This window comes from Astatotilapia calliptera, chromosome 15 (genome assembly GCF_964374335.1).
Source record: "Astatotilapia calliptera chromosome 15, fAstCal68.1, whole genome shotgun sequence".
Taxonomy (NCBI): Eukaryota; Metazoa; Chordata; class Actinopteri; order Cichliformes; family Cichlidae; genus Astatotilapia; species Astatotilapia calliptera.
This window is the reverse complement of record NC_137436.1, coordinates 31,676,207-31,700,847: the sequence shown is the minus strand read 5'-3', so window position 1 is coordinate 31,700,847 and position 24,641 is coordinate 31,676,207.

The following is a 24,641-nucleotide window of genomic DNA, read 5'->3' as shown; positions in this document are numbered from 1 at the left end:
CAGTCAAAGCGATATTTAGCTTGTTTTTCTGTTAATGCATTAAACAGTAGTATACATATTATAACAGTATTATAATTATTATTATCTTCATATTGCATTTAATCAATTGCACTGTTGTTTCATATTGTCCACACATAACCCAGACTCACTACAGATATGTATAAGCACACACCATCAGTCCTCATCCTCTGATCTCTATAAAGTGAATGCACCTACTTGAAGAGTGGATACACTGACTGAGTATTATCACAAAAAAGGGAGAACAGAAAGAGAGGGAATCTGTTTGTTAGTTTGATTGGGTTAAATACATTTTATTTCACCCAATCACACACACGTGCTGTTTCCTAGTTGTAAGTGCTTTGTCTGAACATTCTTTAAAAATTCCTATATCAAATTACTTGACCATCTTGTTCCACAAATTAGTTCTAAATCCAATTAAAATCCATACATTTTGGTAAAACATGAAATGATTTTCTGTGTCACCCTTACATCTTGGCTTAAAAAGCTTAATACATTTATATGTCTACAAACCCACCTTATTCACTCTGCTCTGATGTGTGTTGATGTGTGAGACCGTTTTTATTTCTAAAACTAACTCAGAGTTTAATACCATTACAGTACAGACCTGCACTGTTTCACCGGGGAGTTAATTTCACCTAATCTCAGCCTATACTGAGATGTTTTCTCTGACCTTGACTGCATAGACATGATTTCAATGTCAAACATACTGTTGGAATTCTTCTCAATGAGAATCAAATGAGTCCTCTCACTATTATCGACCAGCAGCAGGATGTTTTTATCTCCTGCCATGCACTGAGATCTCTGCTCTGGCAGACTGTTGGGAAGCCCAGTTGCTCTGGCACAGCATCACAGCCTCAGCTTTGGAAAGAGCTCTGCCACCCTGACACTCCTGGGTTGCACTGAACTTTTGACCCCCTCTGTCTTGGAGACAAGTGTCACTGCTCTATAATCCCTTAATCCCTTTCCACCTAGAACTTATTATAATTAAAAAAAAAAAAAAACCTGCTTGCTCCAGAGAACAGGTAGAGCTACTTCTACAGCAAAGAATGCCACGCTCTTTTTTTTTTTTTTTGCTTATGAATTGCAACTTATGATGGAAAGAGCATGATTAGGCTCACTTTTAGCAATCTCCAATTACCATCTGTTGTTTCTGTTTCATCCTACCTCTGTAAAGTAATACTGTTTCAACATGTAAAGCTGCAAGAACAGGCAGAATTGAATGCAGCTGAGCAAGTGACGGACTAATCACCTTAACAAATGGGATGGTGTCAGCTCCAGCGATAATTGATTCCCAATATTGATAAGCTGAATCCATGAGGGAAATGAACGTTTTGAGATTCCTGCATGGGTTAAGTCTTCCATCGGCAGCAGCCAGATTCTTTGGGTGCTGCAAATCTTGATCCAAAATCAAAAGATAAGATATGAAGATTTTTGCCACTGCATCTATTTGCTTTAATGCAGTTCTAACCACACTCATAAGAAACGGAACATTTCCAACATTAGACTTTAAGAGCAGCAAGATGGTTGACTCCCTCTAGTTTCCTACTCTCGCTCGGCTCATAGATTTATAGAATCTCTTTCAGAGGGTTGGGAAGGCAGAAAAAGAGATTATGATGGCTCCTCTGAGCCATCTGAGCTCCTCTTTATGCCAACCTTCTAAATTTTCTCCCTCCTTTTGTGCCTCCCTCCTGGGTCGGCTGTCAGAATTTCTCTCCCAGACATCTCAATTTGTAAACATCATGCTGTGACATTCTCGCAACAGATGCAACCAGACGCTGCAAATGAAAGCACTACAACATTATACTATCAAATGTGAGCGCTTGGCCTTAGATGTTTAGGGACTTACAAATGGAAATGCATGCATCACTTTAAGCGAGTTGAGTGTTTGTATGTGTTTATCCTCTTTTGTTCTCTATATTAATAGCAGCTGATTGCAGTTACGTCTTCTGATATCTTTTTATGGATTAATCCACATCAAAGCATCTCGTGTGGCATGCAGCCTCTAGATATGCTACCCTAATTACCACTTACTGCACGTAGTCATAAATCTGATGATGTGTATGTATTGCTGCCGTATATACCTTCCATGCAGTGAAAGGTGGGGGAGCTTGAGGAAAGTCAGTGAGTGCTTGAGGGAATACTTTAACCACTTAAATGTATTTTCTGCCCGATTTAAAATGACATAAGTCTTTTCAAAGTCAATCATAAACAGTGTGACTTTAAACCTCTCATAATCCACCAGGTTAATATTAGGTTTACTTGTACTGTAATGCTTTCTGAACTATTGACACATTAAAATTTAGAAAAATTTAGAAAAACAAAGATACAAACAAAGATAAGATAAGATAAGATAACTCTTTATTGTCATTGCACAGTCTTATAGAGTACAATAGTACAATGAAATTGGAAAACTGTCCCATGTCGTCACTACGTACAACACAACACGAAACGACACATCACAACACAACACAGTAACTTAAGTAATAAAAGTAAGAAGAAGAAGTGTATGTGTATTGCACATTGTTATTGTTATAAATATAAATATTATTATTGTTATTGTTGTTACCCCCCCAAAAAGGGGTAGCCAATCAGTTCAGCTGTTTGCATTGATTAGGGCTATTGCCCTGTTGTAACAGCTGTGCTTGAGTCTGTTTGTCCACAACCTCAGCAGCCTGAACCTCCTGCCAGACGGCAGCAGCTTCAACACACACCCAGGACCCAGGGGTCCTGTGTGTCTGTAGTTCCGTAGGATGCTACATGCCCTTTTGAGACAGCGCATACTGTACAGGTCCTTCAGGGCGGGAAGAGGATGTCCAATGATTTTTTGGGCCATATTAATGACCCTCTGGAGTGCTTTTTTGTGTGCCGTGGTGCAGCTGGAGAACCATAGACAGATGGAGTATGTCAGCACACTTTCAATGGAGCAGCGGTAAAAGACGATCAGCAGCTCCTTCTTCAGGTCCATTTTTCTGAGAATTCTCAGAAAGTGGAGACGCTGTTGGGCCTTCTTTAAAACTGCTGAGGTGTTTGAGCTCCATTGGAGGTCTATGTCTATGTGCACACCCAGGAACTTGAAACTGGACACCCTTTCTACACACTTCCCGTTGATCCTGACTGGTTGCAGCTCAGACTTCCTCCTTCTGAAGTTGACCACAGGCTCTTTTGTCTTGGTGGCATAGAGGTCCAGGTTGTTGACAATCTGACAGCCTCTGAACCTCTGCTCTGTATGCCGTCTCGTCTCCCTCAGAGATGAGCCCCACCAAGGTGGTATCATCAGCAAACTTAATGACTACGTTGTCTGGGTGGGAACTAACACAGTCATGTGTGTACAGAGTATACAGTAAGGGACTTAGTACATAGCCTTGTGGAGAGCCGGTGTTGAGGCTGAGGGCTGAGGAAAGATGAGGCCCCACTCTAACTCTCTGTACACAAGGAAGTCTCTGATCCAGCGGCAGGTGGTAGAAGAAAGTCCGATATCCAGCAGTTTTACTATTAGTCTGTCCGGGAGTATCATATTAAGAGCAGAGCTAAAGTCAACAAAGACCTGGCGTAACGCCCTTGTTGTTCCAGGTGAGAGATGGTGGTATGGAGCGTTGTAGCAATGGCGTCTTCAGTTCATCTGTTAGCTCTGTATGTGAACCGGAGCAGGTCAAGTGTGGGCGGCAGGCAGGACATAATGTGAGGTCGGACCAGTTTCTTGAAGCACTTCATTATAACAGCTGTTAGAACAACGGGTCGGTAGTCTTTGAGGCTACTAATATTGGTCCACTTTGGCAGTGGGACAATTGTGGCCAACTTTAGGCGCAGCAGGATGCAGTGAAGCGTTGAAGATTTTAGTGAAGACCCCAGCCAGCTGGCCTGCACATTCTTTAAAAGGCTTCCGGTTACTCCATCTGGACAAGGCCTTCCTGGGATTCACTGCCCTCAGTGTGCGCCTCACCTCATAATCCTACAACATGAGGCTTGGGCTGCTGTAGCTGTCCAATGTTTTAGCTGCTGCCTCTGGTCCCTTCACCTCAAAGGGTGCAAAGAAGTGGTTCAGCTACTCTGCAAGCGCCGCATTGCCCTCAGTCAACGTGGTATTGCCAGGTTTGTAGTTGGTTAAGTGATAAACTCCCTGATCCCAGGGATCAGTAGCATGGACATGTGGTCTGACAAACCTAGATGTGGTAGATGTGTTGCTCTGTAGCCTTTTTGGATGTTGCTGTAGGCTTTTCCCTACAGCAACATCTGGGGAATACTAACCATAAGTGAGCATGGTTGAAATCCCCAGCTATAATGTGCACTGTGTCAGAATGGGAGTTCTGTTGACTGCTTATTGTCATGTGCAGCTCCTCCATGGCCGAGTTAGCATTAGCATCGGGTGGTACATACACGCCTGTTACCATGACAACAGTAAACGGTAAAAGGTATGTAGACGGGTCTGCATTTCACAATCAAATATTCCCAATCCGGGGAACAATGGCTGTCTACAGTCTTTGTGTTTTTGCACCAGCTGTCCTTGATGTAGATGCTGCCATTTTCTGACCATGAAGCTTTGCTCAGACCAAATGTACCCACATAGCAAAATTGGTATGGCCTGGATCTGGCCTGCACAATGTGCTTACACATGGCCCACATACCGCAAAAAATGACGGCCCTTTGGTGGCCCAGATCTGGTTTGCCAGAGGTGATCCACACATGGGCCAGCACAAGGCCATTTGCAGACACACTGGTGGTCCTGTGTAGCCCATGTGTGGATTACCTTTGACAAACCTGATCTTGGTCCACCAAAGGGCCATCATTCTTTGCGGTATGTGGGCCATGTGTAAGTTGTGTGCAGCCACGGGCCAGTTGCAGTCACACTGCTGGCCCTGTGCTGGCCCAGAACAGTTTCAGCTCTGGCCCCAGATGTCAGCCTAATGCCAGAAGTCAGCCAGCAGTGCCGGCTTGACACCAGATCCAGGCCAGACCTGTCTGCTATGTGGGTAAAGTGGAGTGTTTTCGGAAGGCAAGAAATATTCGTCCATTGGATCCTAGTTGGCTGAGTACAAATGATAGCTGGAATCAGTTCATAGTAACATTGTGCTAGTGGTGTGTGATTTTCAGTTCAGATGCAGGAGGAGAGGTGAATCAGGGAGCAGTAATGGGTCAGGTGACTGGCACATCTGTTGTGCATTTTCTCATCAAACTCTTCGTTTTTATCCAGTACAATGATAACCGCCAGTCATAGGCTGTGAACTGCATCTAGAAAGAGCTACTGTGTAGAATACAAATGTGGGTAACCTGTTTGGCAAGCTCTGAGAAGTGCATAGTGTTGAGTTTATGTGTGTGGCGATGTAAATAAAGATTGATGTTTGTGTATGTGCTAGCAGATTGTTGTCAAGACTGTGTTGAACTCACAATTAGCACAGAAAGCAAACATATTGTCAGAACTGACCAGAATGATAATCTCTTAACATCCACCCCATGGCTGGTGAACTTTTTAGGAGTAGGGTAACATCTACGTCTTGGATATAGATTTTTCCCAAATTAAAATTTTATAGGCTCTCTAGGGTCAAAATAAATGTAAGAGGTTTGATTCAAAATATATTCTTATTAAAATGTGGCTAAAATAGGCTTAATGACCTTTCTCCTAAGTGGCGGCTGAAAAGAAGATAAAGAAGTTTTAGTGAAAGCAAACTTTATCTAAATAAGAAATGTTACGTTTGGAAAATGATCAGAAGTAATGAAGGTGCAAACCCATGGTTGGCATTTTACCTCAAGCACACCTCGTCTTTAATGAAATATTATTTTCTTCTGCTAAAGGCCATACCTTATAAAAGCACATCACCACCTATGTCAGTACATTGGCTTCTTACTTAACTAGAAAGAAAATAAAACATGAATGTAATGTCCTAATTCATTTTAAAGTTTTTAAAACAGGTGGATGTTTTTGTGAAATATCTTACAAAACAAACTGAAGCATACTCATGCGAGGACACAGACTCCACTAGACTGTAGTATCTGGCACCAACATGTTAGCAATAGATCCTTTAAATCCTTTAAGTTACGAGGTCTGTTTGTCCAGTACATTCCACCGATGTGCAATTGTATTGAGATCTGGAGACTTAGGGGATTAAGGCGACACCGACACCGCTTTGTGGTAAGGCACAATCCTGCTGAAACAGGCCACAGCCATCAGTGAACACTGTTTCCATGAAATGGTGCACATGGTACGCAGTAATGCTTAGGTCTCAAGGTTTTCCAGCCCATTGGCTAAAGCATCACACTGCCTCCACCGGCTTGCCTTCTCTCCATAGTGCATTCTGGTGCCCTCGTGTTCCATACATGCACATTTATGTGATGTAGAAGGAAATGTGATTCATCAGATCAGGCCATCTTCTTCCATTGATCCAAGATCCAGTTCTGATGCTCACGTGCCCATTGTTGGCACTTTCGGCGGTGAACAGGGTCAGCATGGACACTCGGACTGGTCTGCAGCTATGCAGCAAACAAAGGGATGCATAGAGTATTCTGACTCATTTTTGTCAGAACCAACATTCATTTTCTTCAGAAATTTGAGCTACAGTAGCTCATCTGTTATATCAAACCACACAGCCGTCACTCCCCATGTGTATCAGTGAGATTTGGCTGCCCATGACTGGTTGACTGCTGTTCCTTCCTCAGACCATATTAGATACTGATGTCTGCAGATTAGCAACATTACACCAGTCCTGCAGTTTTGGAAACCCAGCGCTGACCCAGTCATCTGACCATCACAAACTGACCCATATTAAACTCACTCACAACCTTACACTTTTGCTGCTTCTAAAACATCACATTTTGAGGACAAAATGTTAGTTTGCTTCCCACTATATCCTACCGTCAGGTACCATGATAAAGAGATAATTAGTGTTATTCGCTTTACCTGTCAGTGGTCATAATGTCATGCATGATCGGTGTATAAAGCCTCAGGCTGGCAGTCATGACTGGAACTAACCTTATTTTTAGCATGTGGCATGGTAGAATCAGCTACTGTGCTGGGTCTTTGCGGTAGATGATTCTACTGTTCACTGCTTTTGAATCGCTTCCACTCTAAAGAAAATTGTACTGCTGATAGGTATGTAATAAAGCTTATAGATGCCAAAGATATTTTTCAGAGCTCCTGTAAGCTGCTGTGTATACATGATAAGCATCGATCTTTTTGGCATTTTTTGTCACTCATGCATCTATCCCAGCTTTTGGAGTGTTTTTTTTAAAGGTTGTTTTTTCTTATGGTTCCCTAATGAAAGTTTTAATTTTCTGTTGCTCATAATGCAAATAGCAATAAATTGAACAATCCAAAGTAAAGTAATTAGCTCTTTTACACAAAAAAAAAAAAACATTCATGATGAGTCTTTTTGGTTATCTCATTTTGGATTACTGCCCCAAAGAGGCAGATAACGTTCTGCTCAGCAGTACCAAATTAGTAGAATCAGATAGAGATTCTACAGTTTGCAGTAAGAGACCAAAAACTCTGCATTCCTAAATGCAGGAATTTATATTAGGGGTCCATCCTCATTTTGAACCAAAGACTGGATCATTGCTTTTCAGTGAGTGAGGGAGGACTGCCACAACTTAGGATTTCTCTGTGGAAAATACTATATTTTCAAAGGCATCATGCCCATTTTAGATTGATCCTTTTATTATTATCAGTTGATTCATTTTATTTGAAGAGGACCTTGTACAATATTGACATAAATGTTGGCATTTAATGCATTGTACCAGAGTTAGCTTAAGCTAATTTGCATCCTTTGAGCCATGGACTTCATTACCTATGTTACGGGTCCGAAGGATGAAGACCACGATGACAAATATGTTACCTGTAAAAGCAGGTGAAGAGCGGAGTAAGGAAGACACGGTGCGTCTCTGCTTCTCTCCAGAACGTGTCTGAGTCTGATTTATTTCACACAAATAAATGCTATATAAACACTAAACATGAGCTTTCAATGTACTGTTCAGCTGGTTCCTCATTCACATCAATTACATTTACTTATTTCACAACCTCAGTGAAATATACTCTCTTTAACTGGTTCAGTTTCTCAAATTCACACTTCTTTCCATAAACACATCACATTTGTTTCCTTCAGTAATTTACTGGCAAAATCACTATTTAGTGCATCATGAAACCCAGCTTGTTTAATTAACCTGTGAATGCCTCTGTTAGCTACACAGAGTTGCTCAGAGTGCTTGTGTTACACTAACTAACCTACGCAGTCACTTTAACATAACTATTAACATTCACATCTCACAGAACTGATTTGATTGGAGCATTACAACACGTTTGCACAGAGCATAGGAGCGCACTGACTCTGCTTCACGAGCGCTCCAACCTAAAGATTGGGCTCGTGATGCGGCCGCGCGGGACATTCCTCTGGTTTCTCCCGTGTTTACATATAAATAACTCGGGCGGACTGCCTTAAACTCTCTCATTCCCATTAACGTGGGTAACCATGGTAACAATAAACTACATTTTCTGTGCAAGCACCATTTACCGACCTGTAAAAGCAGGTGAAGAGTGGAGTAAGGAAGACACGATGCATCTCTGCTTTCCTCCAGAACGTGTCTGGGGAAGCAGCGGAAGGTGGGCTCCACTTACTGCACCCTGAAGCCCTGGAGCAACCACCAAAGTCCCGCCCTCACTGCTTTCTAACATAAAAAGAATCCCTGTTTTTCTATCTATTTTCTATCCTTTTAAAGAAACTGAAAATAAATACATATAGTAATGAAAAATGTCCCGTTACGTGAGTGTTTTACACAAAATAACATTAATGTGGTCATTCCCTCACAGGGGTGCCACACGCTCCCCTACAACAAAAGTGGCTCCTGACATTTGAAACAAATTTGCACTTACAAGTCTCTGTATTCTTATCAAATCGCACACAGTGAATAATCAAAACCATTAAATTAAAACTTCAAGCACTTAGGAATGTTTGGTTCTCTAGGATTAGGTAACCACCATAGTTTAGGGCTCCTTCCTAATAACTACATCAGAATCAGAATCAGAATCGTGTTTATTGGCCAAGTATATGTGCAGACACATACAAGGAATTTGGTTGCGGTAGATGGTGGCTCTCAAGCACAGCAATGTAAATCACACACACACACACACACACACACACACACACACACACACACACACACGCACACACACACACACACACACACACGTGTCTATATATACACATTACACATGCATACACATACATACACAACGCTGTGTAAACCAACTATAAATAACTAATCTAAACTTATATACATAAAATACAGAAATGAAATGAGGTGGAATGAATACTACAGAATGTACATAAGGTGAAGTTGCAGTCTGGTAGTGGGAGCAGTGTGACGGGTCAACTGTTTAGAAGGGAGATGGTGAGGGGAAAGAAACTGTTCCTATGTCGGGTGGTCCTGGTCTGCAGGCTTCTGTACCGTCTGCCAGAGGGCAGCAGATCAAAAAGTCTGTGTCCAGGGTGTGAGGGTTCTGTGATGATTTTCCCTGCCCGTTTCCTGGTTCTTGAGAGGTACAGATCCTGGATGGAGGGCAGGGGATGATCCTTTCTGCTGCCCTTACAGTCCGCTGCAGTCTGCTCCTGTCCTGTTTAGTGGCTGCACCATACCAGACTGTGATGGAGGAGCACAGGACAGACTCAATGACCGCAGTGTAGAACTGGATCAGCAGCTCCTGTGGGAGACTGTACTTCCCCAGTTGTCTCAGGAAGTACATCCTCTGCTGGGTCTTTTTGAGGATGGAGTTGATGTTGGTCTCCCACTTCAGGTGCTGGGAGATGGTGGTACCCAGGAACTTGAAGATCTTCACAGTCGACACAGGGCTGTCTGATATGGTGAGGGGGAGCAGAGTTGAGGGATGTCTCCTGAAGTCCACTGTCATCTCTACAGTTTTAAGAGTGTTCAGCTTCAGATTGTGCTGACTGCACCAGAGTACCAGCCGCTCAACTTCCTGCCGGTATGCAGACTCATCACCAGTGTTGGTCAAGTTACTTGAAAAAAGTAATCAGTAACTAATTACTGATTACTTCCCCAAAAAAGTAATCCTGTTACTTTACTGATTACTTATTTTCAAAAGTAATTAATTACTTAGTTACTTAGTTACTTTTTAAAAACACGATTTACAACCTGAAGAGGTGATAAAGCCCAATTCTACTTTTTCTGCATAATCCATCATACAAAATGTAATCAAATGGAAAAGTCTCTTTTTTTAACTTGTTTTATCAGTTTTAATCTTTTAACTTTACGCATCAAGCAAAAATTTAATTATATGCAACATTCTCTGACTTGAATAAATTAGTTTAACATTTAAACCTATTTTCTGCACATTCCAGCACATAAAATTAAATATTTTTTGTGTTTACACTCAGTCTTTCAAATAGATGCAAGTAAAACACAGCAGAAAATAAATAAAGTCAGACTCAGCGGTCCTGTTGCTCTATTTTCACCTGTAAAGCAGGACTGGGGTAGGCGGAGGTTTACCCTGGTGCAGGTGTGCCGCGGTCAGTTGAAGAATCCGCGAGTTTCTCTGTGAATTTCCCATTACATCATTGCGCACTCGGTGCTTCCTTGGAATTTTAGGGGTTTTTTTCGCTGTAAAAAGTTTTCACAACGGACGCTAATGTTTTTGTCACTTTTTATGGAATCAAACTCAAAGTAAGGTCAGTACTTCCACGCTTTAAACGCTGCACGCTCATACTCTCTCCCACAATCGATATATGATCCATTGTTGATCTGCACACAGCTGTTGTCACCAACGGCGCACTCGCTTACGTCACTGTCATGAGACATTCTCGCAAAAAAATCACGGTTTTAGTAACGCAGCGTTCCTACGGGAAAGTAACGGTAATCTAATTACCGATTTTGCAATAGTAATCCCTTACTTTCATTCAGTCATTCAGTCCTGTGATGGTGGGTTTCTTGGGAACAGGGATGATGGTGGAGCATTTGAAGCAGATCTGTTGAAGATGTGAGTAAAGATGGAAGGCAGCTGTTCAGCACAGGTTTTGAGGCAGGAGGGTGAGACACCGTCTGGTCCGGGGGCTTTCCTGGGCTTCTGTTTCTGGAATAGTCGGCTCACATCCTCAGTGTGTATTCTGAGTTTCAGGGAGGAGGAAAAGGGGGTGAGAGGTGTGGTGGAGGTCGTTGAGTCTGGATTGGGGAGGGTGGTGGTGGTCGTTGGGTATGGATTGGGGAGGGGGAGGGTGAAGGGGGGAAAGGTGGAAGGTGTGTTGGGGGTCAATGTCTGAAGCAATGTCTCTGGGGAGGGGAGGGTGAGGCGTGGGAGTCTGTCCATCTCAAACCTGCAGTAGAAAGTGTTTAACTCGTTGGCCAGGTCTTTGTTTGGTTCAATAGTGGGTGGGCGGCGTCTGTAGCTGGTGATTTCCTGCAGGCCCCTCCACACTGATGCTGGGTCATTGGCTGAGAGCCGTTCTTCCAGCTTCTGGGAGTAGATCCTTTTAGCTGCTTTGATCTCCTTGGTCAGTGTATTCCTAGCTTGCTTGTACAGGGCCCTGTCACCACTTCTGTAGGCGTCCTCCTTGTCACAGTGTCCGTTAGCTCATCTAGGTTCTCAGATGCAGCTTCAAAAACAGTCCAATCAGTGGAGTCAAAACAGTCCTGCAATTCCTGCTTTGCTGCGTTAGTCCACTTCTTCACAGTTTTGACTACAGGCTTCGCACGTTTGAGTTTTTGCCTATGAACTGGAATAAGATGGACCATGCAGTGATCAGAATGTCCCAAAGCTGCCCGGGGCACAGAGCGATAGGCATCTTTTAGAGTGGTGTAACAGTGGATATTGTCCCTGGTGGGGCAGTCTATATACTGTCTGTATTTAGGGAGTTCGTGGTTTAGGTTTGCTCTGTTAAAATCCCCAAGAATAATTGTAAAGGAATCCGGGAATGTCCTCTCCAGGGTAGTAATCTGGTCAACCAGCTCGCACAGTACGTTGTTCGTGTTGGACTGTGGAGGGATGTAAACTCCAACCAGCATGAAGGAAGAAAACTCCCCCGGCAGATTTAAGACAGCGTCTGGGACTCGCTCACTGAGCCAGGTTTCAGTGAAGCGGAGGGCAGCAGAGCGTGCAAAGTCCTTGTTAGTCCGGTTTAAGAGCAGTAATTCGTCGACTTTGTTTGGAAGAGAGCGGAGATTCGCGAGGTGAATGGAGGCGAGGGGAGTGCCGTGCGGAATCCTCACCGACGTAGTTTAACCAGCGCACCAGCACGACTCCCCCGTCTACGTCTTCTCCAGGAGCCACAGAGAGCTGCTGCGCCTCCAACTAAAATCTCCAAAAAACTTTCCGGGTTTGTGAAAAATGGATAAGAACTATAGTGAGACGACTGCCTGATGTTTAGCAGTTGATCTCTGGAGAAAGTGATGTGGTCTGAGTGACCAAAAGTGCAAGAAAATAAACAGAAACAAGAAAAGTGCGAGAGAGCGCAATACCGAGGCTGCCATCGGAGGCACCATCTTGAAATACCAAACATATGGGGTAGAGAAGAGAGATATATGGGAACTGGACGACCGGTGGGCCATGGAATGAAGATAGGCTTGGTTGTGGGGGCCACAAGGCAGCCGAAGGCACGAGGTAAGTATCTACCATGTTTACAGTGGGCCATGACTGGTATGTTGGATGACCTAGAGATGAATAGGTGAGCATTTGGCCTCGACGCCTCTGTCGGGTGGATCGCCTCAGTGGGGCAGGTGAGTTAGACTGAGAGTCTCCTACCTGCTCATGACAGCACTCATGTTGAGGGGACTCGGGTTCTACCTCTGACTGAGACAAGCTAAGGGCTGCCGAACTGTTACTCCCCTCGCGGTCACACTGGTGAGTCTCAACTTCATCTCTATTCTCAGGTGCCATGGGACCCTCTCTTCCTAATCGACCTCCCTCGTGGGCTCCAGCCATCTCTGACAGATTCTCAACAATGTCCTCGGCATCTGTCACAGGTGTTCTTCGTCCTGGCTCTTCAAGATCCCTCAGGCTCAGAACAGTTCCTCCTTCAAACTGAGCCTGCGTCTGCCTCCCCGGTTCCAATCTGTCCTGGCTGACAGCCTGTTTCTCGGAAGGGACAGTTGTTCTGAACTCAGCCTGGGTTGGTGGTACCCTCAGCCAATAGCCACTGCCTGGGTCGTCATCTGAATCAGAGGTCTCAGCATTTTCTATCCGTCCTTCCCTGTATTTACCCCTCACTCGATCATTGGTCTGTTTGTGTGTCAATCTTAAGGTTAGTTTAGTTGGTTGTGGTGGGAACTCTACTGGCAAATCATTGACCAATAGGAGAGAGTTCCGGTGCAGGGTCCGAGTTCGTCCCTGGTCATTACCCTCTGGATGGACGACATACACTGGGTTATCCGAAACCTGTTCCTTGACCACATACAGTATATCCTGTTCTCCCAGTAGGAGTGTGATTTGCCGGGTCCACCATGCTCGCCTAAGTTCCTCACCAACACTCTGTCCCCTGATTTCAGTACCACTCCCCTCACCTTCTGAACATTGTACGACTTCCCCTTAACACTAGCCGAGAGGCTATTTTTGGTAGCAACCTGATAGGCCTATGTCATTCTCTTACGCCACTTTTCAGCATACCCCCTGTGCGACACTGGTTCAGTTTCCTCAACCAGGCCGAACAAAAGATCCACCGGAAGGCGGGGGTGACAACCAAAAAGCAAGAAATGTGGGGAATAACCAGTGGACTCATGACGAGTACAGTTATGCACGTGTACAACCTGTGGGAGATGATCTTTCCTTGTTTCCTTTTCTTTGTCTGTCAGGGTACGCAACATCTGCAGCAAGGTGCGGTTGAATCGTTCTGTGGGATTACTCTGGGGGTGGTATGGGGATGTCCGAGAATGACCAACCTCTGAGAGCTGCCCAAGAGTTCGGAAGAGCTCATTTTCGAACTCTCGCCCCTGATCGTGATGGAGTTTGTTGGGGAACCCGAAGCGAGGTATAAAATCATTGTAGATCCGCTCGACTGCAGTCCGCCCGGATTTGTTCTTGGTTGGGTAGGCCTGAGCGAACCGTGTAAAGTGGTCGACCACCATCAAAATGTATTCATACCCGCCTTTGCTTTTCTCAAGATGTAGGTAGTCTATACAGACAAGTTCAAGCGGTGAGTTGGACTTCAGGTTGCCCATGGGTGCATGCACATGGACTGTGGGTTTCTTTTGTTTAATGCAACAGTATTTCTTAGTGACATAGTCCTCTATGCACCTCTTCATGTGAGGCCAATAGAACCTCTCTCGTGCGAGATGAAGGACCCTCTCAGTACCGACATGACCCATCTGGACATGAAGATGTTTCAATACCATAGGCTGGTACAGGCGAGGTACGACTAGTTGTTTCCATTTGGGTGTTCGTCTGTACAAGATTCCATTTCTGAAGTCCACCTCACCATAATTAATATGAAAAAACATTCACTATTTTTCGGGCTATAAAGCGCACAATCCTTTAATTTCCTCAAAAATTGACAGTGCGAATTCTGGTTGTGCTTATTGAGCTCAAACCGATTTTATGTGGTACACGGCACTTAAAAATCTGTCAAAAAATGTTTTAGTACGACTTTGGTAAGCTACGAAGCTGCACCGCTTGATGGATTGTCAGAGCATTACGGGTACCGCAGTCAGGAGACTCATGGAATAATCCAGGGTCCAAACTCTGTTTCAGGTCCCAAAGTCAAACGAATACTGCAGCATCACTGAGAGTTAAAAACTGTCTAAATTATTTCATCTTTAATAAAATGATCAGCCTTGCTGCTTTACCAGGTGTAACAATTAAGCTTAACATCCAGGCATCTATGAAAACAGAATTTATTAAATTTAAGTTACCAGGAAGTTAGCTTGCTCGTTTCAACCTAAATATGATATACCAAATTCTGACTGAGAGATTTCTGAAAAAATTAAAACGTACAGCTCTGCTACAACTTACAACATAAATGAAGACAGAAAACTAAACAGCAGTGACGTTTGTAAGGTTACTGAAGTCGGACTAGCTGGTATATAATGATGTGCTACATTATCGCAGCCACACAGCTATGTTAGCCTAACATAAACCCAGTGAAGCTGGAGGATGAATGAGGATGAGAGGAGGATGGCAGCAAAAAGGAAGAATCTGGATATAAGAAAGTATTTTTCAAAGAAACCTTTAAGTCACTTAAAGTCAAGTTCACTCATAATAACGTTACAGGCTATGCTAGGCTTTTGCCCACATAAGTCTAAAATTGTATGTAACCATGAATAACGTGTTTTGGAAACTAACTGCACAACAGGCAGCACTATTTGTTATCCTAGTCTCCCAGAGTAGCATTTCTAATTTTTTATTGAAACAAACGAGCAAGCCAGGATATAAGTTTACAGAGGCTGTTAAAATTATATGTCTAACGTTAAAATGTTGGTGACAGAATAATTTCATCCTAATGGTACTGACATATTAATAGGGTTAATTTTTGAGACAAAATATAGTTAGTCATGATTTTGCAAATATTCCACCTTGTAGTGCAGTTTGCACAACTTGTTTTAAAAATGCACTACCCTACAAACATTACTGATGAGTCAAGATCTGCACAAATTGACAGACACACTGAAGCAGCAACCCATTTTATTCTTATTGTCATATATGTCCTATTTGTCAGGTGACAGAAGAACCAACACAAAGCTCAGAGAGCAATGGTGATACAAGATCACAGGTGAAATTGGATGATGACTTGGTGGTTCATGTTGGCAAGTATATTTCCTCTTCTTTTTTTTTATCAAGAAGCAAAGACAAAAAGGAAAAGAAAAAGAAAAAAACCAGGGCAGGGTTTCATGGTTGAATCATCCGTCCCCACCAATGCCAAAGCCAAATCTACGCCTTTGCTGTAAACCAGGGGTAGGCAACCTTTCTGATGACGAGTGCCATTTAAAATTTCCTCAGAAGTCATATGATTGCATTAGCAATACATTTAATAACCCTCTATATGAACAGTTACGCAATATATAGAACCACTTTATAGAATTATATTTGTTCGCAGATGTTGGCAGCTATCAGCGAATAGTTATCAGCTATTTTGAAACAAAAAAATATACTTTTTATCCATAACAGCAAATTAACTGTACAACAGAAAATACAAATGCTATTTATGGTCTCCTCACAACAATGATAAGAAAAATAAACTTGGCCAATATGCCATGTTTGTTAATACAGAGACACACATGTTAATGTTAATGTGAGTTGAGTAAAGTTTGACTTATCTGACTGTTTTGTTTCACTTAATGCGCCTTATAATCCGGTGCACCTTATCTATGAAAACAGACCCGTTCATCGACAGTGCACCTTATAATCCGGTGTGCCTTAAGGTCTAAAAAAATACAGTAGTATACATTATAAGGCTAAAAAAATCACATTTACATTCCAAAATTTCATAGCCTGTCTTTTAACCCTAAAAGTTGTAGCCTTTATATTAAAGTTTCACAGACAGAAACATCAACATATTCAATCAATAGGAACTCTACTAATGTATAGTATAGTCTAATGAACAGCTTAAACCTCATGGATAAGAGCCACTCCTCCATCTTCCACCTTTTTTTTTTTACTTCTGCCCAATCAAAAATATTAATTAGAGAGCAAATAACAGCTGAAAAGTAACTGACAATATCAATAAAACTGTTCCAGGCGGAGGGTTCATTTGATAAGATATCCCAAAATAGTTTTATTCAGTGTTTATTGCAAGTGGAGTGACTCAGCAACAAGCTTGTTAAAGGTGACTGTTTTGGCTTAAAGCTAGCCATTGTGGCTTTGGCACTGTAGCAAAAACATTGTTCTTCTGCTCACTACTAATGCTGTGGAACTGTACTCAGTGCTCCTTAACAGCAGACAAGCACTAATTATCACACTGGCACAACTTTGCATACTTTGTATGGTGCTACATCCAACACTGATTCTTACCTGCTGATAAAGAAATAAAGTGCATTCTGTGTCCCTCCATTCTGCATAGGCTTTCAAGACAGATTAGAAAAATACATAGTGTTAGCAAAGGCTAGACCCTGTTAAATTTCAATGGCTATCTTAAAAACGGACATCATGACCTGCTGCCTACCCTTTTTTATTATATCTTTATTTCAGAGTTATACAACAAACCAATATATACAACATATAGAGGGGCAAGTTATTGAAGACAAGAGGTTACTTGGAGGCTAAGAGCCAACATGATGGAAGGACTAAAACATGCATTTGTTTAATGTTTGGAACAGAGCAATCTCTTGCTCGAAAAACTTATGTTTGTTTGTTTTTTGCTTTTTAAATGGAACTAAACATGCTTAGCAATGTTGGATGTGGGCAAAAGGTTGTCTGTCTAATTGGAAATAAAAATAGTAAACACTGTGACACCCTGACTAAAAGCAGAGGTGCTGCTTACCACCAGGGAAGGTTGACAACTGCTTGAAGTCCCAGGTCAGAGCAGTTTACAACTGTCACTGCAAATTTTAAATTACAGCAGTGGCAATGTGCAAAGTTTGCATTTTAATTGACTGATGCCAGTGAAAGAAAATGAAGAGGTATTCTTAGTGGATTGAAAAAGAAAAAGGAGCAAGATCAGAAAAAAGAAAGACACTTGTAAGTGGAGCAACTAATAAAGATCATAATACTAAATAACTGAACACTTCCAGTCTGTAAAATAACTCCCACCAGCATCACATTATTACTGTGTATTTATTCATTTATTTTTACCTTTACATTTAACATTAGTCAACTTAGCTAGCAGAGCAACCTGGTGTGTCCATTTCTGCTGGCTGTGATTATGCCATCTGCCTTATTGTCGAAATATTAGTTTATTCAAGCACTTGATAACATTGTTAGCAATCTGCATTTATAATTCATGGCAATATTTAATGAAAAAACGAAACAAAATAATTTTAAATAGTAAATTAAAAAAATCAACAAGTGGTTGAACAAATGAACACCAATAACATGTCACTTAAAGTTGCAGCACCGTTATTTATGTATAATTTTAATCACCAATGCAGTTTAAACAGGTTTGCTTGAGAAACAGTATTTCAGTTAGATTGCTGTATTTACTTTAACTGTTATTGACAAATTCACATATGTGAGCAATATTCATTTTTCTGACAATAGGCAAAATGTTGTGGGATCAGAGGTTATACTGGAACAGCCATCAGACTGTTCTGGAACAAAATGATGATTTACAGCATAGAAGAAATCAGTTATACAGTGTGGCTATACAATCTCAGATGTATTCACTGTATTAAAAATGTAATCAAAGTATAGATATTGGCAAATCTGACATTTCCTGGTAATTCTGCCCAGTGATGGATACACACTGGCTCATGCATACACAAACTAGCTCCGACACTAACACTGTTACACATAAGTTCAAAAGCTGACTTTTCTAGGTTACCAGGCTGACAAGTATCTGTAATCCAAAGGTGACTACTGCAGCATATTGCACATAGACATTTTCATACAACTGCTGTCTGTTGGAATAGAATAGAATTCAACTTTATTGTCATTGCACAGATCACAAGTACAAGGCAACGAAATGAAGGTTGCATCCATCCAGAAAGCGCTTTAGCAATGGTGATGTCAAAAGCTAACTAATTATGTGAAGAGAAGCAGGAGGATTTAGTAAAAAGTGAAGATCCAGTGATATTTAGAATGCATTAAAATAAGAAGCTGGCCAAACATATAAAGAACATTCCCTTTGACTACGATGACCTGGATGACTGAGAACCTTCACAGACATAAAGAACATGGAATGTGCTTTCTTATGACAGTGCCAACCTAGTTGGATTAGGAAAATATTATTCTAAGAGTGTGAAATAATGAATAGTGAAATGATTGTAATCTCAGTTGACTGGGCTACCGGGACAACAAGTTCACCTCATTCTAACACTGACAACAACAGAACATTTACCATGCACAACCTCTGGATGGTTTGTCTCTGTCATGAGATCTCTCTTATGGTCATAACAAAGTGTTATTAGTTTATTTTCAAGTATCTACCATCTGCAGCCACAGTCACAACCTACAAAGGTTCTGTGGGGCTAACTGCACACATTAGAGCATCCTGGGATTCAAACTCTCAACTTTGTGCTTACTGGGCTAGATGCTCACACTGTATAGTGCTGCTGCCCTCTGCAGGCCTGATTAAGAGAGAATTTAAGCACTTAATTAGGAGCAAGCGTTTGCAAAGCTTGACCAGAGATGTCAAGTCTTCTCTAACAACCAAACAAAGCTTTGAAAAGCCTAAACAGTAGGATACAGGGATCAATCTTCCAACATTATACTTGCAAAGTAAATGCTAAGTGGTGCGGTATTTGATTATTTACCTGCTGCTGCTTCACACTGAGAAATGTCACTACTTTAATTCACTTATTTCCAGATGGAAAAAGTCTTAACTCCACAAATAAAGCCTTTCTTGTCATTGCACAGAGGAAGTGTTAGATGATTCATTTTGATCAGACTGAAAAGTACAAAAGACTGAGGGCTCAGACTGTCTTAGTGGGTACAGGTTTATTTTGAGTTTCATCCCACATCCCATTCTCCTTCCTGTTGGAATAATAGGATCATCCAGTATCTGCCAGATAGTCTGCCTCCAATGAGTGGTAAATAGGTGTAACCTAGTTCTAGTCACTGCAACCAAGCTGGTTAACCCATCAAACCAACATGGACCATCTAACTCTACTTCTTCACCTACTTGCCCCACTTCTGACTCTAAACCAGGATTTCAACATCCTGTTTCCCCCTATGGAAAGCCAGGGGAAAGTGGATATCTTTCCCCCAGACCTGGAAGAAACCCCTTGACAAGCTCTCCATACGACCTTGCATTCACCTCATCTTATTAAATCTTTGAACATTATCTTCATTGGTTCTGCTTTTGTCCACCTTTGTGATTTGGCCACAACAGAGGTGCATGTAGCTCTAAAACCTGTATATACCTTCCAGCATTGCTGGTGCCTTTCCAGATGTGCACTACTTCTTGGTGACACTCTGGAATTGAGTGAAAGGGATGTGTTCATAGTGGAAAGTAGATGCCTCCAGAAGAGGAGGGGACTCTCTGTGTCTGCAAACTGGCAGATGGCTGGGGGCAGCAATTCTAAGAAGTTTGATGTGTAATTCAAAATGAAAAACGTCTCAATTTAAAAATGTATACAGATATTTTATTGTACACACATATATTTTTTCTGTCTTCTGCTGTGAATAAAATATGGACATATGAGATCTGTAAATCAATGCTTTCTGCTTTTATTTGAATTTTACCCTGAACTGGATTTGTAATGATGGTCCGGGGATGAACACAGATAACCTAGTGGAAGCAATTTGTTATATTGTAAACCTTTTGATATTTTTAGTCCTATTTATGGACCATTTTGAACATGTTTATTTCTCTATTTATTTTTCATTTATTTGTTTTTAATCCCACTTTATTTCACTTGGCATTTTCATTTTGTAGTCCTTTTTTATTTTGTATTGCTTTTAATTCCAGGTTTGCATTCCTTATATTATGTTATGTCTGTAATAAATGATTCTTGTGTTCTCATGTAAGAAGATGGATGTTTTCACTGCAAACCAACAGGGATAAGTGCAACAGATAGGATACAGGAAAATTAGAGCATACCGAGACATGAATAAACACATTATTGGTCTTTTTATTAGAAGCTGTGCTGTTTGTCATTTGTTCTGACATCCCACTTAGTAAACTTTATTTTACAAAACTATGTGTCACGTTAACAAAGCCCTTTGTCTCATATCTGTTCTCACACCACACCCATATGACTAATCTACGTCATTCACAAAATATGATGTTTTTCAGATAATTTAACATCACCAAGTTTTTTAGATTCCACTCACCAAAGATCATGTTGATCTGATGAAATCCCTAGGAGAAGTTCATTGCAGTACCAGAACTGAAGAAAAATGTCCCCGAAATTACTCATTCTCATAGATGAAACATAGGGCAGGGGCTGGTCTTTTGAAATTTTGTAGGGGGCGCTTTGGCTCCATTTTGGAATATTCCATGAAAATGACCATATAACAAGAAAGCCTTCCTCACATTGGAGGTGTGTGCCAAAGTTCATGAGTTTCCAAGCTTACTAAGCGCCTCAAAAGCCACTTCCTGTTTCATGGTGAATCACCTTGCCACCAGGGTGCACCATTCAGTGTAAACTCACAATTTTCACATTGAAGCATCATGAGGGACTGATGCTAGTATTCACCACTTTTAAACCTTTGATGCATGAATTATGACAACCTCAATCAGTATTTTTATTCATCTTTTGCCATGAAAAAAAGATTTTTGAACTTCATTTTTTTAAAACATGTACTTTTCAAAGAGTTTTTTTTACATGTCCACTTAGGTAGACAACATACATTTTGACTTATGAATTTGGTATGGAGTGACACATCAGTGTCCACTGTAGTGGTTTATGTGCAAGTGTACCATCAACACTGACACAAATACAAGAACACAGCCTTTGAATAGCTGTCCACTGTAGTGACCACTATGCATTAAAGGGTTAAGGTGGATGGGCTCAAACTGTGGGGAGCAGTATATTAAAGTGTAAAACATGACATTTCCTCTTCCCACCAGGTGGCGCTGTCACCAATGTAAAATATGGCAGTTGACATGTGTTCAGGGGCGGGGCCTTACCAGATGTGAGGTTGGACTACATGTGGACTAAAACAGATGTCATAAAGTTAGCCAAAAAAATCTCTATAACTGGTTACAAATTTGAATTATAATGGATTAAACTCAAATGGTGAACATGAAACATGAAAATGTAGCCTCTGACGCTACATTTATTACACTGGTTCTATTCTATGAAATAATCTATATTTTTATTCTAAGAGTAGCTTTTCATGACTGATTCAGAAGTTCTGGGGCTTGGTGCATCCCCTCACTCTCTGAAACAGGCTGTTTTAGCTCCCTTCCCTATTCCGTTGAGACAGCTTTCTTATGATTCATTGCCCCTCGCAAACTAAAGATTTAAGTAGGAGTTTGCGGTGGCTCCTGATCAAGACGTGTGCTGGAAATAACTGTTTTTTGTATGGTGATCAAATCTTGCTAACAAGATACATAGCCCAGAATAGAAAGAACTGAATCATTTGGAACAGTCTGAAGCCTACATATACTGACCTCGTTATCTGAAACTTTGTTTATTATTACTTTAAATCTCCTTTATTTGCAGTTCATATAATATAATTTACTAGAATTTACAATAAGTTAATAATGAATTTCTTAAGATGATACAAGCCAACTAAATCCATCTATCCATTCACTTCCACTCATCTTTTTCAGGTCTTATCCCAGGAGCCACAGGGCGAGAGGCACGACACACTGACATAGGCCAAGCTGACGTAGGGCTAATACAGAGAGACAGACTCTGCTCACGTTTACAATTTAGAATCACTAATTAACTTAACCTCACTAACTGCATGTCTTTGGACTGTGGGAGGAAGCCAGAGCATCTAGAGAGAACCGACACAAACACAGGGAGAACAGGCCCGATGGTGGAGTCTAACTTGGGACCTTCTTGCTGTGAGGCAGCAATTCTAACCACTGCACCACCATGCAGCTCGCATAGAGTAACTAAATGTTTAATAACCTAAAAGACAGCATTGCGTCATTTAAAAGTAGATGAACTGCTGGTTTAAAACTGCCTGCTTGCTACACTAAATATTTGTAATGCATCAGTGTCACTGAATACATTTCTGTGAACGATTGCATGTTGGAGCGCGAACATTTTATCTGTGTAAATAAATTAAAGGCCTTGTGAGTTATTAAAAGGCTGGCTGCCCACATCAGTCTGGGAGTGTCTGTAATCTCTTGGCACTACACATAACACACAGATTCATGCTCCGACAAATCAGCTTCAGGAAATGGCTGTGTCACCACAATCTGATCGCTTGAACCTCGGCAGCCAAACAACCACTCGAGTGGCTGATATCAGCTAATGGAAGTGAGTAGCTGTTAGTGTCAATATGCTGTCACATGTGCCTGAGATGCTGCTCGCATTATAAGGATGTGGGTGGCTGTGTGGTTTGATAACAGTCCTTTCACTGACATGCCTCCACACTGTGGAACTGCAGCAGAGATCACTGTGGGTCAGCTGCTGGCTGCAGGTGCAGTACTTCTTAGCAGGTTTTAACCAAGTGGCCACCATCATGGTTGACAGCTGAGCCAGAGTATAAGTGCACTAAGATGCTGTATTCCTACCCTCTAGCTCTGAAGTATAGAGTGTCACTCTGTAGTCTGACTCACAGCTGTGGAGGAGCTGTGCATTAAACAGGAGAGGTAAAGTCCGGGATAAACTCAGTACTTTTGGGGCAGATTACTTGGTTGCTTTCAGCATTAACCTGATAGACTGTCTTACTTCTAGATTTATTACTTTAATAAAATCAGCAGTTTTATACTGTTAAAAAACACAAGTTAAATCGTTAGTTAAATGTCCAAAAATCACCCGTGTAAGCTCCAATTAAATGAAAGGAATAGAATGCAACACTGAGAAATAGACCAATGGTGAAGTCCAGGGCTGATTCCATTTTAATATCCACCAGGATGAGCCCAGGCCCCCAGGGGTAGGGTTCATTTGCATTTAAGCCACCTGCTAAACAAGCAACTAGAAGCTGTTACATGTCAGATCAAGTGTCTTACTTGGATATTGGATGCTAAGAGGTTAAGGTTAATTAAAATGGGTGATATATAACACAACCTATAACATAACATGAGGAGAACAACGAGCCATGATTATATGATTGCAAAAAACTATTCATATAATGTAAAAAAAATGGGGCACTGTATTTATACCATGAAGGCGAAAGTTAATGAGACGCACTAAATTAAGGCTGAAAGTCTGTACTTCAACTACATCTTAATTTTTTGTCCAATCTGTGATGGTGTACTCTTGCAAAATTATTAAAATCACATCACTGGCCAATACTAAAGTAGCTTAGTAATTTTTAGTTTCAAATATTACTGATCATGATATCAGTTTTGCCAGCATGAAGCATTTAATACGTGATTCACTATGCTTAGGGTTAGGGTTGCCCTAATATGGGTGCCTTAGATGGAGGCTTCACAATAGAAATTTTCTAGTTCAACTTTATATGCAGTCAGTAGTTAGACGGGGTTCTCCACTATCATCAAAATATGTCTGTATTGTAAAATGTGTTTTACAAAGCCATCCTTATGAGCATTATCATTTGATGGCATCCAGAGTTGGTGAATCCTATAACAAAATGCAGCCTTTTCTATAGCCACTGTAGCTGTTTTTATTGCTTTCTGCTTTGACGGGTGTGCAGTTGTCAAATGAAGCAACTCTAAAAACATTGCCTTGAAATTTCTGTTTGTATAAACCCAACAGTAATAAAAAGACAAGCAAAAGCTGAATCAAACTGTCACATTGTTAGGCACTAGATGATAGCGCAGAGATTCAATATGGCCCTCATGCTGTTGCTTTTCTTTAAAAGTGCAGCACTGCTTTAAAAACAAACTGATAGAGCTGATTCCTTCCACCAACTTTTCTCACAATGACCACAAGCAAGGACACCCAGACAGGATCCCTGCTATGCTAAAGTGAATATTAAGTCAAATAATTGGATTTGCTTCCTAAGCCATCAC